At 42.1% G+C, this 11,128-nt stretch overlaps 1 long non-coding RNA gene across 1 annotated transcript; it reads left to right on the top strand.

The window, feature by feature from the left end:
- Positions 1–2,074: 2,074 nt before the first annotated feature.
- On the top strand, positions 2,075–4,427 carry LOC136357181 (uncharacterized). The gene is made up of 3 exons (XR_010742356.1): positions 2,075–2,764; positions 2,975–3,055; positions 4,192–4,427. It is a non-coding gene; the product is annotated as an uncharacterized lncRNA (long non-coding RNA).
- The last annotated feature ends 6,701 nt before the right edge of the window (positions 4,428–11,128 follow it).

The following is an 11,128-nucleotide window of genomic DNA, read 5'->3' on the forward strand; positions in this document are numbered from 1 at the left end:
GTGGCCACAAGTTCTTCGGGCTTACGCTTGCGGTCCTTGTGGTTGTTACTTCCACTCCCTCCTCCGGTCGGCGTATCCTTCTTTGGTTTCCAAGTGGTGCCCGACTGCTTGGACACCGTAATAGCATCTTCGGCTTTGGCATACTCGTTGGCTTTTTCAAATATCTGCTTGACTGTCTTGGGAGGTTTGCATCCGAACTTGCCGACTAGGTCCTCGTGTCGAATGCCTTTAGTAAAGGCGGCGATGATAACGTCGTCGGTGATGTCGGAGATCTTGTTGCCTTGCTCGGAGAAGCGTCGAATGTAATCTCGAAGAGATTCTCCAGACTTCTGAACGATATTGTAGAGATCGAAGTGTGTACCAGGCCGTTCAAAAGTGCCTTGGAAGTTGGCGATGAAGTGGTCGCGTAGCTCTGCCCATGATCCGATCGTGCCGCGGGGTAGCCCGTGAAGCCATGACCAGGCAGAATCTGCTAGGGCCACAGGCAGATAGTTCGCCATGGCTTTGCTGTCTCCTCTTGCTGCGCGGATTGCGAGACCATAGACGGTGAGCCAAGACTCAAGGTTGGTGGTGCCGTCATATTTCTCAATTCCAGACGGCTTAAAGCCGGCTGGCCAATCCACTCGACGCAGGTCGCTTGTGAAGGCAGCAACTCCGTCCACGTCGTCGTCATCGCGATCTGGTGAATGATGGCCTCTTGCTGCGTGGCGCTGGTTGATGGTGTCGCGAAGATCGATGGGGCGCCTTCGATGTGGGGAGTGTGGTCGTTCAACTCGACGCTCCCTATATCATTCGGGAGGCGAACGAACAGACCGTTCATCATGTCCCCTGCTCCTGCGACTAGATCCGGCGCCGGCAATGCTGAGGCTTGGCTGGTGATAGTCTTGAGATCGAAGATGAGGGACTCGGCTACCAGTCGGGGTGCGGGTGCTTGCGGAGTTGGCTGGAACCGAGGCGGCGATCATGGTCTTTGTCTGGTTCAAGATGTTGACAACATGATCAGCTTGGTTGAGTGCGTCTTCCTTGAGGAGGGTGTTGAGGAGAGTGATTGCTGCAACCGTGTTCTGCTGGGGGGTGCGAAAGACCGCTGTCCCATCGACGTCTTGTTGCCCAATGAGCTCTCTCGCTCGCCGCCCAGATTCTAAGGCGCGTTGTCGTCGATCTTCAGCCTCCTTTGCAATCCGTTCGCGATCTTGTTGCTCACGCTGTAGTCGTTCTCGCTCCTGTCGCTGTCGCTCTTCCTCTAGTCGGCGACGTTCAGCTTCTTGCCGTGCACGATCTTGGTCCGCTTCTCGGGCTTGGCGCTGTTCCTCCGTTTCGTTGTCAGCCATGAATACGCCGAAGAAGAGGGGCGTGTAGTTATCCTCATAGCTGTCGTCGAAGTTGTCGAGGTCGCCGTGGTCGTAGTGGTAGCCGAAATCGTCGTAGTCGAGGATCTCGGTTGGTCGAGAACTGACGCCGGGGGAGCTGAGGTAGCCATCCAACTCTTCCGTCGAGACTGTCCCGAGGGGTTGGAGTATGTCACATCCTGAATTTTTGTTTCAGGATTTATAAATTATTTAATAAATTATTATTAGAATTTATATTAAATGTTCATTAATTTACAAGTGAAGTTAAATGTGGGAAATAAAATTTCCTAAATTTAAAGCATGGATGGATTTAATTTTTATTAAATTCTCCATGGTTAATTATACTCTCTGGAATATTCTCGGATTTTTCGGAGCTCAATTCCTAATTTTTAATCTTACAAAGAGCATTTCAGTAATTACCCACATATTAAATTAATCATTAAATGGTCTAATTGTAATTTTTTTAAGTACTTTGAGTGTCCAAGTATTTTGAGGATTTTTCTTGAAATTATTTGAGCATTGGAAGTATTTTTAACAATTCAAAGATCATTTAAGTGATTATTTTAATTGGGAAAGTAATAAAATCCTCCTCCTCAGCTTGGGCCATTTTCGGCCCATTCCTTCCTTTCCTTCCTCTCTCTTCCGCCGGCCCAACCTGAGCCGCCTCCTCTCCTCTCAGCCTAGCCGGAAAAGTCTACTTTCCCTCCCTGAGCTACTGTTCATCTTCCAACTCAGGCAGAGCCCGAGCCAGCCGTGCCGTGCACAGTGCCGCCGCCTCTTCCTTCCAAATCTCGCCTCCCCGTTGCTCTTTTTCCAATTTAGTTGAGGGGAAATATTCCTCTTATCCTCCTCTATCTTTACCCCAAAAATCGGAGCTAATCGTTGAGTATCTTATCCGAATCGAGCTCGTTTTCGAGTTTATCTCCAAAACCGAGTTTTTGATTTCCCGGATCGATTTCTTGCGGGAGGAGTCCGATCTCTTCAATCCAAGGCTATAAATAGGACCCCCTAGTCCTCCTCTTTCGTTTGCCCCCTCCCCCGTGGTCTCCCGTGCCTCGTAGCGCCGCCGCCACGTGCTCCACCCCGCCGTCGTCGCCGGCCGAGCTCCATCCGCGTCGCGCCGCCGCCTCCGTCGTCGCCGCCGGTCGCCGTCACCACCGTTAGGTGCGCGGGAGGGTGGACAAGCCCGGCCGCCTGACCCCCGAAGCCGCCGACCACCGCAGCCCCGTCGCCGCCGTCGACCGAAGCCGCGCCGCCGCTAGACCTCGTCGCCGGCCGTCGTCGTTCGCCGTTTGGTTCGAGGGTGGGTACCGTTGGGTTCGTCTCGTCGTCCTCTACGTGTTCTTGTCCTCCAAAGTCGCAGCCGACCATCCAATCTCCGGCGAGGTCGCCATCTTGGTTCGGCCATTGATGAGGTCATCATCATGACGTCATCATCGTTTTTTTCTTTTTCCTGTTTTTCTAATAGATTAAATCTTCGGAAATTCATAACTAAATCATCGTAACTCGGTTTTGAGTGGTTCAAGTTGCTAAATTCATCTAAAATCATGATCTACATGTTTGTTTACTTTATATGTACTGTTTATTTGGTTTTTATTAGTCTTTTTCTTCGTTTTGCGTGTTAGTTTGTCGTTTCCGTCGTTGCGAAGGTTCGTGAGTGCGCCGGAAGTATTCAAGAAGATTAATTGAAGACCGATTATTGCAAGGCAAGTCACACAGATCCTAAACACAATCCTTTGAGCATGTTGATCCTATATTTAAATTCTCTATTTATTTCAACTGTGCATTTATTTTCGAATGTCACCGGGTGGTGTGAACCTATTCCTTTGTTATGGCCAATTTGCATTGATTACTTTATTCCTTGATACCTTGGGTAACAAATTGATTAGCTTGAACCTTATATATTGGTTTGGTTCAGCTAAATGCTATGTATATATAATTGCTTAGCCATGCTTAGAAACATTATCACATAATTGGGATAACTAATGTTACACTATCACTTATGATTATATTTAATGGTAGCTCACGATGTTTAATCGTGTTATGATAATTAATTGATAACTAAAACTTGACAATGGTGGGTTGTGAGCACATGGTTTTGAAGGTCGTGCTCATGACAATTAAGGACCGGTTCACGAGCTACTGTTGTGAAATATTAACCGTACCAACCACAAGCCAGCATGGGCAACGGCTTTACCTTCTGTATAGCATGATTCATTGCGGGGCACCAGACTGAGAAGCGGCGAGAAGTCCGTGGGGGTCGCTGGGGAGTCCATGCCTCTGGTTATATTTATAGAGGGGGTGATTATGATCCAGGAATGGTGCACTGTGGTGAGTTGTGTTGTGCAAAGGGTATTGTCACAGCCTCTATTCGGGTACTTTCCAGTATCGCGACGCATGGTAGACATGATGATGAGGCTGTGTCTTGTGGGTACAGTGGTACACCTCTGGCCAGAGTAAAACTATTCGAATAGCCGTGCCCGCGGTTATGGGCGGGTTGAGCAATGTTTTTCGTGATTAGTCTCACACCTCTCACAATAATTATGGATGTTATACCTGGTAATAATTTGCTTAGCTCCTGGTTTGGAGTTAGATCTGTACAGCCGGGTATGGTTGTTCAGGATGGTTGGGCCTGTGCAGCATGGGTGTGTTGTTCAGTGTTGATTAAAATTTTTAATTAATTACTCTACTGTTTTACTACTCTTAACTCTTTGCTAAATGCTGCTTTCGCAAATGAGCCTATATTATGCCATCCTTTGGTATCCTTGTGCACTTGCATATTTGCTGTGTGGCTTGTTGAGTATGTCATATGCTCATTCTTGCAATAATCAATCAACCTCAGTTGAAGATAAAGGATCCAGAAGGAGAAGACGTTTGGCTTATACCCCAGTTGAGTTGCCTGTGGGAGTGGAGCTGAAGCCATCGCTAGACCGTTAATTCCGCTGCAGTTTTCTTTTCTTTTGAAAGTATGTAACACTATTATTGATGATTCTGTATATTAAATTGTCAGTTTGTGTACCTCGGCTGATTCCTGGACGAGGATTTTATGCACAAATAAGTTCGGAAATTACTAGTGAATTTCTGGGCGTGACAGAGTATAACGCCAACCTCCCTGGATCTAGATCGGATCGGGGCCAAAGCCGGAGCTCGCCTAGATCTTCGAGTGGGAGATGTCTTGACTGTGAAGACAGCGGCCAAGTCATCATGAAGTTTCATCAGGATTGAGGGATAGGACCCGTCGTCTTGATCTGGTCGCGGAAGAGTAGATTGGATCTCGTCCGAGTGGTTTGAAGCCGACTCGGGAGAGATGATCTTGGAGTAGGCCTCGACCGAGTTCGGAATACCGAACGGCACGGGGGCCTGGTCTCTCCCCGACTGGTTTGAATCCGAGTCAAGGAGAGAGATCTTGCCGAAGTCGTTGGTGATGAAGTTGAGGCTGCCGAACTTGAATGCCTGCTCGGGAGGGAAGGCGAAGTCGTCGATGCCAGAGACGGAACCCATCGCACTTAGTCGGCAAAAAACTTGACGCTACCCTACCTGGCGCGCCAACTGTCGAAACAAGATTTCGGCAATAATAAAAGGGGGTGGCTATCAAGTTAGGAAAGTGGATGGGTTCGGAGACAAAGAATTTTATACAGGTTCAGGCCTTCTTATTCAAGAAGTAATACCCTACTCCTGTCCGGGGATGATTCCGCCGAGTATGTTATTGATTGTATAAACTGGGAAAAAAGAATCGCGCCCCAAGAGGCACATGGACCCTCCTTATATAGGGGAAGGAGTCCGCTTTACAAAATACAGTACATATCCTAACGGAATATGGGATTACACATAAAATACAATCGTAACCGACTAGGATCCCGGGTATTTTCTTGACATATAAGTTTAGAATTAACCCGAGTACTCATAGAGATATTATATCTATATTTGGTACCATATATCCGACTAAATTATAACTGTCGTGTAGATATGGGGTATCCATAATCTCCACAGATACTAACAGCAACGAACCTTGTTGTTTCTATGGAAAGTTGACACTTTTTATTTTATTTTTTGATGCATTTATGACGATCAAATCCCGTGCACTGAACGTTAGAACTTAGAACCATTCAGTGCCTTGTTACGAACAGAGGTGGTGCAATGCATGACATGATCTGCACTTTTATCACTGAAATTGAGGTCTGAATGTTTTAGGTCTGGAGTTGAGTTTGAGTTTTGAATCACAGTTCAGTGACTTCAGTCCTGATGATATTTTCCCAATCCATACATGTTGTATTCCTTGCATCACTAGCCATCATAGCAGAAGGGAATGAGTAACTATAATTTTGGTTGCGGCAAGTATTTCTGAAAGAACCTGTTACCCTGAATAGGATTTAAGTGTACAGCTTAATTAGGTAGAAAAGATACAGAATGCTGTTTAGTACTCCTTACTTGAAGGCCTTTGACGAAGCCATGTCCATATGGTCAAATGTCATCTGTAATATTTCAAATTCAGGATGGTGTGGGATGATGAGCTTCATATTTTAAATTTCCTTTTTATCCCAGAAATACTTTTATGTTATTTGTTAGGTTTAATATGGCCAAATTTAAAATATGAGGTTTTTAGCCCTGCACTTCTTAACCTGAACACTCTTGGATATGCATAGAATCTTGTACTAACTTTCTCCATTGCAACTGAAACACTCAGTTTTTTTAGCAGATAAGCATTACGTTGTGAAAAACTGAAAAGATTACAGGTATTTATGGTAAAGTAGAAACCTAAAATAAGATGGAGGAAGGCGACCAGTACAGGTTAGTGCCAAATAAAGGGAGTATGCAATGGCCACCAGTAAGGTAGTAACAAATTAAATGTTCACCAGCAGGATAAGGACTAATATCTTATATTCGCGCAAAAAGGACTAATATCTTATACTATTTTGTTGGGTTGCATTAAATAAAGGTTAGTCTTTGGGTAATGAAATGTTTTCTGGTTAACATTCAGTTATTAATATGTCAAACATGCTGGTCTGTGAATGGGATGGAAAACCCTGGTTGATTCTTTTACAACTTATTATGTTTTTAATATGATTGTAGAAACTTGTACTAAATTTTTGTACCGCTTGCTGATTGATAATCTCTATTGGACACTACAAAATAGACGCGCCAGTTGGGTCGGTAAATGATTTTCACACAATTTAAGTTCGTATGAAATTTTCCCTATATCTCCCCTTTTATTCATATGAAAAGATAGAAAAAAATAATAGGATTGTATTCCTGCGCTTTGCTTTTATAGGAAAAATAACAAGGGGTATGATCTCTTGCTAAACTTTCATTTCTTTTTCTTATGGTACTATCAAAGTGTTCCTATCCTGTTTCTTGTGTTTTTATTCCCGTATGATTGGAGAAGCATGCCACTTCAAATCTTCCGTTTTACCCATTTCCCTTTTTTTTCTACCATGTGAATCTTAGAACATAGAATTTTGCAAAAAAAAAAATCTATGTTCAAATGGATCATTAAAAAATTGGTGCATATCTACAGTTACTCAAGTACTACCTCAGGTTATAAAACTTTCTAGCATTGCTCACGTTTAACTTTTTGCCACTTTTAAGATGTGGCAATTAATTATTTGCCACTCGTGTTCTTTGACATGTGGGCCCTCATATGTCAATGACATGCGGGTCCAGTGACAAATACTTTATCACCACTCGTAAGAGTGGCAAATTCTTAATTATTCCTTATTCTACATAGGCATCAAATGCTTTGTTTTTGTACTTGTTTACACCCGCAACAAATTAATGAAATAACTCATTTACTTTTTAAACATACTTTTAAACGTATATTGCCCTCTATATTGTATACTAAGTGATTATGTAATCAATTCTGGTCCAGATTTATTGTGCCTATATAATATCATATTATTGTACTTTTTGTGAAATATATTTGATTAAGGCATGCATTGAATTAAAGCTTAATTGTACATATCATAAAAAAAATTGCTAACATGAAATTTTAAATGTTAATAAAGATAAATAGAATAGTCCCGTAGCGTATAGCACGGGCATATTACTAGTCAAAGTTAGTACGAGATTTAAAAGGTATCACGGATCTGAACAGAGTTCTTATACAGATTTTTAGCACTAGATACGTTATATTTTGTAGTATTAGATTTGTTTTGATGGAAGGTTATCATCAAACTAATAGGATAAGTCCTATAAAAAACTTAATTAGGAGTAGCAACATGTTAATGGAGCACGTTGGCTTTTCGATTCCAAGATCTGAAATATTTTACTACTCCCTCCGTTTCAGGTTACAATACTTTCTAGCATGATGTTAATGAATCTAGGTATGCAACATCTATATGAATGTCCCTGAAAAAAAAACATCCATATGAATATGGGCAATACTAGAAAGTCTTATAAATGAAACAGAGGTAGTAGTATTTCACGTTATTGTCACTCCTAGAAAACAGATTTTCCTGAAAACTCCCATTTTCCCAGACGGACCGTTTTCGCGTGCATCTACGAAAAATCGGCCTCCCATTTTCGCGTGCAGATCCTTAATAGGCCCGCACGTGAAAATCGTGTGGGCCTCTTAAGTGGACCGCACACGAAAATACCTCTCCCTCTTTTCCCTCTCACTCACTTCAAAATTTTCACCTTCTCTCTTCCTTTTTCCTTTTATTCTCCCTCAATCACTCATCTCTCCCTTCTTTTCCTCTCCTCTCCTCCCCTCCCCTCCCCTCCCCACCGAGCGCACGGGGTGTGGGAGGCGCCCGGCTCGCTGCTGCCGCCAACGAGGCGGCGAACGGAAGCAGGCGGGAGGCGGCACGGCGAGCGACCGGCCGGATCTGCGCCACGCCAATGACGAGGAGGAGGAGGCGCCCGGGAGCAGTGACGGCGGCCGATCGCGGTGGCGGTCGGGATCGGATGGCTCGGAAGCGGCGCGGTCGGGAGCGGCGGTGGCACAATGACGGCGATGACAAGGACGACGGTGGCCACATGCGGCAGCAGCCGGCGATTCTAGGGTTAGGGTCGTTAGGGTTTTGGATTTTTTGGATTTTATTTTTTTTCGTTTTTTTGCGTGCAGGCGGTATAATTTGACCGTAGGGGATAATCGATCATCTTGTACGGTCCACTTAACCCGACTGCACGGGAAGATGGATTATCCCGTGCGGTTGGGCCACCCGCACGCGAAAATATGGATTTTCGCAGACACCTAGGTGCAGCTAGGCGGGACCTCCGTACGGAAAAATGCATTTTGACCGCACGGAAAAATATTTTGTGTATGTGTACTAGTGTGTAGTACGGCATGAGTATCACTTGCTCTGTTATTAGGAGACATTTCAGATTTTAAATAGACTAGCAAAGTGTTCGTGCGTTGCTACTGGAAAAGTTACAATATATCATATCTAGCTAGAGAAACGTGAAAGGCAAATAAGACTACGATAAAATTAAGTGAGAGGACTGGAGAGACTTAAATTAGTAACTACACCTCACTCATTTAGCTACTTACGTCAAACTACACATGAAATATCTATAGTCAAATAAATCGATAACCGATCCGAAACAAGAGTTAGAGCTATTGATTTTTTTTTTGAAATTATAGACCTTTGTCATAGGTTGGATTTGAAATTAAGACTTGACACTATTTGGACGACGCAGAGAGCGTAAAGGAAGTCGTTTTGAACAGCGACACGGTCTCCAAAACACAACTTTGATTTCTTGTTTCTATAAAAATATTTATTGAAAAATGATATATGTATACTTTTATGAAAGTATTTTTCAAGACAAATATATTCATATAATTTTTATATTTTCAAACACAATAACTTGAGAGTTATTTATGATTTATATTCCTAAGGTTTAACTTAAATATTATTCTAAATGATTTTCTTAACGAGTACAGAGAGTAGTTTGGTTGAACCAATTTAAATCTTATGGATAGATGCATAGAAACTTTCTCTCGCCTCGATTATCGTATGGACGATATGATAGTCGAGACTCGAGAGTACATCACGGGCTCGCGGTGATTAGCTTTGGCTGCTTGGTGGGAGCAATGAGCTAGGTGGCGAGAGGAGTTTAGGTCACGATGAGGCTTTTATTTGGCAGACTCAGCTCAAGGAAAGTTTTGTGGGCTGTGGGCATCCTAGCTATTTGATCAGCACCGATGCGGTCGATCTTTGGATGGATGTTGTCTCTACCAATGGACAAAAAAAATTCTTGAAACTTATCAAATCAAATTGTGATCACGAATTGGATATATACGTGCAGAAAAACTTGACCCAAACTGATTTAGTAACGCACGGAGGACTCCCGCGGGACTCGGGAAGTACGTCAATGCGTGCGTGAAAAAACCCAAAAAGCACATCACCGAAAAACCGATACGAAGAAGAAATTGATGAACGAAGAAAACAAATTTCGCTCTTCATAGAGATAGGATATATAGAACATTGCGGGGTGTCGAAGAGGTTTTTTTCCGGGACGACTTTTTTTTCCTGGAATCAGATTTTAAACGTTGAGCGAAATGATTTTTTTTCGCGAACCTTTTTTTAGGCTGCGTTTTTTCTTGCCATTTTTTTTCCTCGAATCGGATTGCTCTTTTTTCTCGTTGCGTGGAACCGGATTTTTGTTTCTCGCGTTACGTTGTGCCAAACTTTTTCTCATGGAATCATAGGAAAATGCTTACGGTCGAACGTCCGATCCAGCTAAAAAGATCGGACCAGACGCACCGTATAACACTTGCCCCAAATTACAACCAACATACATGTCGTTTCTTTTTCAACAACCAATGCATTTCTCTCTTTCATCAGTCAGCTGACATACTACTTATTGTTCATGCATGTAGCTATTTAACAAGCTTCAAATGTTTTTTTCCAAATAACCATATATTAAAACTGTGATTCGATTACACTATTATATTTATTGTAGTTAAATCTTTATAACAAGATACGATATGACTATATTCCAATCAAAACATTTTTTGTAGCAATAAATCTTTGTTTATGTTTCAATTATTTTATTTAGATGTTTCAATAAGTATTTCGTAATGTTTCACTAGTTTATTTGTAAATATCACATAGCATGTTTTAAGAATGTTTTAGTTGGTAATTTGTGATGTTTCAATGCTTATAGCGTGATATTTCAGACGTGGTATAAAAAGTATTAGGTATTTGTAAAATATAATACATGTTGCATATGATATTTTTTCTATGTTTCATTCATTATGACTCAAAGTTTCATATATTCATTGATGGTGTTGCGGTCTGTATATTATTAAATGTTGCATCTTCTGGAACATTTCATGTAATGAGTAGAACAATGAAACATATTTTTGGTGAAACAATATCCCATTGTTTGACAAATATTTTTTCATCCTTTTTAAATTTTTTTATGGACACGTCTTTTTGTTTTTGCTGGATTTTTTTTATTGTGACACGGTATTTTTTCCCGTGGTGTAGAAATCGAATGATTTTTTTCTGCATTTTTTGGGATTCTTTTTTTCCGGCTTATTTTTCGTTGCCTACCAATGAGACGTTTTTTTCGCTGTTTTTTTATTTTCTTTACATATGCGTTGTTTTGTTTTTTCATGGCTTTTTTCCGCCACTGTTATTTTTGCGATGATTACGAATCGTACTTTTTTTGCTGTTCTTTTGGACGGCGTTTTTTTTCCTTGTATTTTTACCGAACTTTTGTTTCGCCTTTTTTTTCGATGGTGTTTTATTATTTGGACTGTCTAGCCAACATTCGGCTGATAAAAAAAAACAGCATGCTGCTCTATAGCAAATCCCTTATTTTTTGCGTGA

The sequence above is a fragment of the Oryza sativa genome, chromosome 7 (genome assembly GCF_034140825.1).
Source record: "Oryza sativa Japonica Group chromosome 7, ASM3414082v1".
Taxonomy (NCBI): Eukaryota; Viridiplantae; Streptophyta; class Magnoliopsida; order Poales; family Poaceae; genus Oryza; species Oryza sativa.